This window comes from Cyprinodon tularosa, unplaced genomic scaffold (genome assembly GCF_016077235.1).
Source record: "Cyprinodon tularosa strain WSP-4 unplaced genomic scaffold, ASM1607723v1 ctg345, whole genome shotgun sequence".
NCBI classification, from domain to species: Eukaryota; Metazoa; Chordata; class Actinopteri; order Cyprinodontiformes; family Cyprinodontidae; genus Cyprinodon; species Cyprinodon tularosa.
This window is the reverse complement of record NW_024039058.1, coordinates 3,160-9,266: the sequence shown is the minus strand read 5'-3', so window position 1 is coordinate 9,266 and position 6,107 is coordinate 3,160. Positions and strand designations below refer to the sequence as shown.

At 35.3% G+C, this 6,107-nt stretch overlaps 1 long non-coding RNA gene across 2 annotated transcripts; it reads right to left on the bottom strand.

The window, feature by feature from the left end:
• Positions 1-524: 524 nt before the first annotated feature.
• LOC119789728 lies at positions 525-2,464 on the bottom strand. Of its 2 annotated transcripts, XR_005281618.1 has the most exons (4): positions 1,657-2,464; positions 1,507-1,570; positions 916-1,053; positions 525-618 (listed from the first exon to the last, which is right to left on the bottom strand). It is a non-coding gene; the product is annotated as an uncharacterized LOC119789728 (long non-coding RNA). The 2 variants fall into 2 exon arrangements; XR_005281617.1 differs by having other exon boundaries at positions 1,507-2,447.
• Between the last annotated feature and the right edge of the window lie 3,643 nt (positions 2,465-6,107).

Genomic DNA, 6,107 nt, shown 5'->3' with positions numbered 1-6,107 from the left:
TTTAATATACTCTTACTGTGGTAATAATATGCTTAATTATACTGTTGGCTTATTCCAATTACTAAAAAAGCATACTTTGCAGTTAATAGTAAATATACTTTATCATTACATTGCTATACTACTTTCTACCTTGCACATTCTTGCAAATGTATTAACAGTATACTAAATGCTGAAAGACTTGTGGATATACTTCCGTGCAGATGAAAAAATATACTTTAATGTATTTGAAACATGTCCAAATTATAGTACATTACAAATAATATAACTTGTACTATCTCAGAATGTATAAACATTTACATATCGACGTTAACCATTTTCATTATAAAACTTACAACACATTTTCAAATATTGGTACTTTAGTACACTTTGTAGAAATATGTCAATTTCAGGCAGCAGACCTAAACATTACAAATAAACTTTAAAGAACGCAGAGGAATACTGAACAATGAAAAACAACATTCCTTATTATTGCACCCCTAAACCCTCGCACCATACAAAAACACGCCCACCACACATTATTTTCCTTTTTTTGGCTGAACTGCTCATTGTTACATTTTCGTCTGATGGCCGTGCGCACATCAGAGACACTTGTCTACGGAAACTCCAGAAGAACAGCGTCTGTTAACCAAACAGAGAGATACTGTAAATTCATAGTATTTTTGAGCAGTACATCAGAAAAGTCTGACAAATTGTATCAGTATGATATACCAGGGTCCATAAGTGCACCAGAAAAAAAAATTGTCCATTTCAGTTGAATTTAAATAAATCTGATGCATCAAGTGGTTTTATCAGATCTGATCAAAAAAATTAAACAAAGTAACAACAAAAATTGTCAGAGATCTCAGAAAAGAAAAAAATTATGAATCCGCAGAAAGAAAGGGAAGAAAAATCCTTAAGTTTCCTTGTTTTTCCTACCACCCTCCAGGGAACCGGATGGCATTCACATTGGGAACATTCTGCATCAACATCTCTGGTGGAGTCTAGTCCAGTCCATACAATGAACCGCTCAGCTGTAACAGCAGATTCTGCAACTATGTAAAAAAAAAAAACAGCCTGCACACAAATGTGCAGAGCAATTACTTCAATTGGAAAATAAATCATGTAATCACCATAATATAAATTGGTTTTTACCACATTTATACAGACAAAAATATAAAGTAAAATTATCAATTCACATGTGGTTCACTGTCTAAGAAATCATTATGGTCAGTAGTCAATACTTGTATCTGGAAAAAACAATCCAGGACACCTATGAAGGGTTAATTTTACGTTAACCCCTTGTGGGGGTTTTACAGCAACATCACACAAGATGTAGCTAGCTTGAAAGTGCATTTTCTTTTTTAGAAGAGCACATGGGGGGTGTGTTAGCCTCCTTCTCACTGTGCTAATGCATTCAATAAATCAAAAGAGCTAGTAAAATTACATATATTACAAAACATTATATCCTGACTGGTTTTACATCTCAAAAAATATATATATTTCATTCACAGGTTCATGTGAACTCACCAGGATATTCTTCAACACAATAATACAGCAAATCTTCCTGCTCAACCGATTACATCTCCTGTTTCTACAATACAAATATAATAATCAAAATCGCGTTTTATACAGATATCTTAAGATTTCAAAACCAAATGGGAATGTTTTGAAAGTTACCTCTCTCCATGCAGACCAAGGCCTTAAAAGAAAAGCACGCTAGCTCTGAGCAGGGAGGAGCCGTGACTAACTGCTGTGCAGGTGTGGTGCATTCAAAGTCTATGGGAATTCTGATATCAGTACTGAACCAAAAACTCCCCAAGACTAAAATTCTTGGGGAGCTACTACTTTACAGACATCAAGGCCAAACAACCTCCACATATCACTCCTATATGCATGAAGTGCTGTCAGCGACTTTTAAATATGTGCACTCACCAATTGGTCTTGTTTGCAGTAGCCCTGCTTTGATCCATTAAACAATACTAATGAAATGTTCTTTTTTGAACACTTGAGACAATTGTAATGTGTTAAGTTTATTTCTTTTGCATTTGGCCAGTATTAACTTTTCTGTTGCAATGTGGGTTATGCTATTTGTTAGATCATAATGTAGCACTGCACCAGCTTTAAACCACTTGCTTTTCAGCAGAACACACATTTTTGTGCACCTGTACTTTTGAAGTGAACATTTAGTGTTTTGTTCAATGTGGTTTTGTGTGTAAGATGTATTGTATCATATTTCTTTTTCAAAACTTATTAAACATTACATAACAACTGCAATAATTGCTATCTGTGTACTTTACACACAGCACAAAATTGCATAATAGGGTTTAAGTGCATTTTTGTAGTTATACTATTGAACACTTTCCAAAAGAATTACCTGAAGTACAAGCGTATATAACTTCACTTCATAATTAGATTCAAATGTAACTTAAAATGCACTCAAACTTAATATTACAGTGTCGATATTAAAATGTGTACTTTTAAAATATGCTTTCAATGTACGTTACAATGACAACTTTGAGCATACAATTTAAAATATAGCAAAAATATATGTAAAAACAAATTTAAAATAAGTACACTTTAGAAATTACACATAACTTTCACTTAAAGTATACTTTTTTAATAATATATTTCTATAAAGTGTAACATAGTGTAATTATGTTAAAGTGTGTTAAAAGTATTAGCATGAAAGCGTAATGTTAGTATACTTTTTATATATTTACAAAAAGTACAATTTGTCTAAGTACATTTTCAGTAAACTATAGGAAATATGAATATACTTGAAATACAATAAAGCACATTTTTTTTTTACCAGGGTATACAAGTATATTTGTTAACACTTTGACTAGTTAAATGGTTGCAAATGTTTAGCATCAAGTAACTCAGTCCTGAAAAAATATAATACACCTACCACCATATACTGAAGTGGTAAAGTATCAGTATTCCTTGAATGTTATGGAAAGCTTTAATATTCTGCTCTTGATACTCCAATAACCTTTGAATAACACCCAGTGCAGCAAAGTACCTGTAGAGGTCACCTAATAAGTAATAAGAGTTCACATCAGTGGGGCGGCTGGCCAATAGAAGGAGCTAGGTGCCGCCCCATCCACCCAATGACCTTGATTGAGAGGATAAAAAAACATTAAAATTAAATTATGAAATTAAAATATTTCAAAATATATTGATAAATATTTCCTTACACAAGATAAACATTTAACCTTTAACATATTATCTATATAAAATCTGTTTCTGCTTAAGCTATTTTGAAATAATGGGCAACAAATCAATCACAAGATTCTCCCCTTAACTTGGATCGGATCAACAACATTAGTTACTGTAACTATGCACCTACCAACAGCAAAATTACTGGTAACTATGAACCCATTTAAATGCTGTGAAATTGAAGAGAAGAAATCAATGTATGGATGTGCCAATATTTTCTTCAGTTGAATAAAAAAAAAAAAAGGTAATAAATATTGGACCAAAGGAAGAGGGATCCAAAATTAGCGCAGAGACAGCTTCAGTTACTTCAGCCAGAAACTAATGACCAGGCCCGAAATCTGTATGTAATGATGGACTTAGATCTGACTCTTCAGAGGCACATAAAGACTATAACAATCATGGCCTTCTATTACTCAAGGATCAATTCCAGTATTAAAGGACCGATGTCTCGGCAATATCTTAAATGCATTTATCTTTAGCCAAAATGACTACTGCAACAGTGTCTTTACTCTCTAAAAACTAAAAAGTGCCTAAAAATTCAAGCAGAAAGCTGTAGTTGACCCAGAATGCTGTTGCCTATGCCCTCACTAAACCTAAGATGTTCTATGCCACGGCAAAGAACATTGTTTATTTCAGCCTTAGTATTAACTTGTTACTGAAATGTGTTATAAAAATAAAGCTGCCTTGCCTTGCCTCAAAATGTGCAAAGCCAAGGGAATGTCCAAAGATAAGCGTCGTCTGCAGTTGCAGCTAAATTTTCCTTAAACAAAATCGGCAGAAAAATACTTTGAGGTTGGGCATGGTAAAAAATGCACTTACTAAACAACCACTCATGGAAATGGTACGTACTACTTACAGACAGTGGTTGAGAGTTGGATAAACCCTGGACAGATTGTCAAACAGGGTAAATACAGTGACGTGAAAGATCACTATTTATCATAGTATATGTAGCCCTATTTAACTTAAATATATGCAATAAAGTTTTAAATGGTAGCTAGTAATGTGCTACCAGAGAGACAAAACCAAGTTATAGAGAAAACACGCTAAAAAAGACTTTACACAATTTGAACTAAAGAACTCTAAAGAGCTAATTTCCATCTCTACCTATCTTTCTCTTCTGCAAATTCTCCTATTTCCTCTCAGATCATTACTTGTCAGTCAACTCCTGGTTTTAGGCCAGTCTTACACAAAGTTCATGGTGATTAAACTAGCTACCTCAAAACACTTAAATTAATAAGCTGTATGTGCCATAATCACTCTTACAAAGACATACTTCTTATTCAAGAGTTAGTCAATAAAGGCTCTGAGACCTACAGACCAATCAATATGATTACAGAGTGGTTAAAAATCTGTACGCACTTGCAGAGTCTTAAGAAATTGTGCTGACTAGACAGCTTGAAAGTGTGCATAAGCTGTCAGTAATCGACATCTCCCTAAAGTAATGTCCAGGGGGAACTGGTTTGTTTGTTCTTTTAATAATAATTACAATGTTGTCTTATTGGACTTTTAAACATCTGGATCCGTATCCTCGCTCTTCAGTGCTCTACTTTTCCCTTGGGATATTTAAAGCAATTTAGCATGAAGCAACCATGGTTCTACAGACGAAAGCATCATGTGTATAGCTTTTCAAATTTTCCAAGCAGCTTTGATATGGAGAAGGGATATTTTTTTTATTTCATTTGACTGAGTAAAGTCGAAATAAATGTGGATTCTCAGTTTTTCACACCACGAATATGGTTCCTCAACCATCTGAATGATAAAAAAAAAAGAATTATAGTTAACACAAGTAAGTATATAAAATGTGATCTCTAAGGTAATGAAAGGGAGGGAGCGTGCCCACTAGGGCTGCTGAAACCAATCCCCATGCACTGTTATATTTCACTGCAACAATTTTAAAGGGAAAAAATTGTCATGTGCATGTGTGAATCATATTTTATTGGGGAAACAGAGGAGAGTAGCTCTGCTCTCTGACTGGAGACACAAGCTGCAGCTGCTGCACCTTAGTCCCTGTTTTGGAGAAGCATGGGGCTCACTCACTAACTGTTGCCTAAAGACGGTACAATCAGAGCCATCGGTACATATATAGCCACCAAAGTTTTCAACAAGACAGGATAGTGGTCTTGTGAGGTCTAAAAAAGTGTTGAATAAAGTGGCAAAACATGCTTATTTGGCAACAATACAGAAGAGGCCTGGCCATTCGCTTTTATACTACTGGGACATTGGGGGTCAGGGCAACATGAAGCTGCCCTTTTACACACATCAAAATAATCCTAAAGTATAGAAATATTGAAACTTAAATCAACTTCAAGGGCACAGTAAACTAAAATATTGTAAGACTTTTACGGGTGTAGAACAAAAATCGGAAAATTAGGGTATGCTGTGCTCTGAGAACTGCCTTCCATGTTGCTTGTAACAAGTAGGAGACCTCTAACCATCAAAGCTGCTTTAATTGTTCAGATTCAAGAGTGTGAGAAATATTGCTTATATATTTCAATCAATATTTTTGCTTTTGTTTAGCTTAGGGCTGGGTACCGAACTTCGGTTCTTTTATGGTACCGACCGAAATGCTTCGGTTCTACAGGGTATCGAAACATGCCTCGTCTTTCGGTGCCAAGTTTCGGTGATTGGCTGTAACACTTAACGTGATTGCGTCATCCAGGAAAAATACACAGGTGGTCACGCCTACAGCCAGGGTTCATGTGTATCTGTTGTGAACTGGTTGTGAGCGTCGCGGAACCCCTTTAAAATGCCCCCCAGGTCAAAAGTGCGGCTTCACTTTATTAAGACTGATTTCAATAGTGCGTAATGCAATACATCGTGCACGGAAACAATTTAAGAGCAGAAAGTTTCTCTGTGTTTGACTGCAAGAAGAGCGGACCGCAGCCAGCGCCACCATCCTCCTCTCAGCA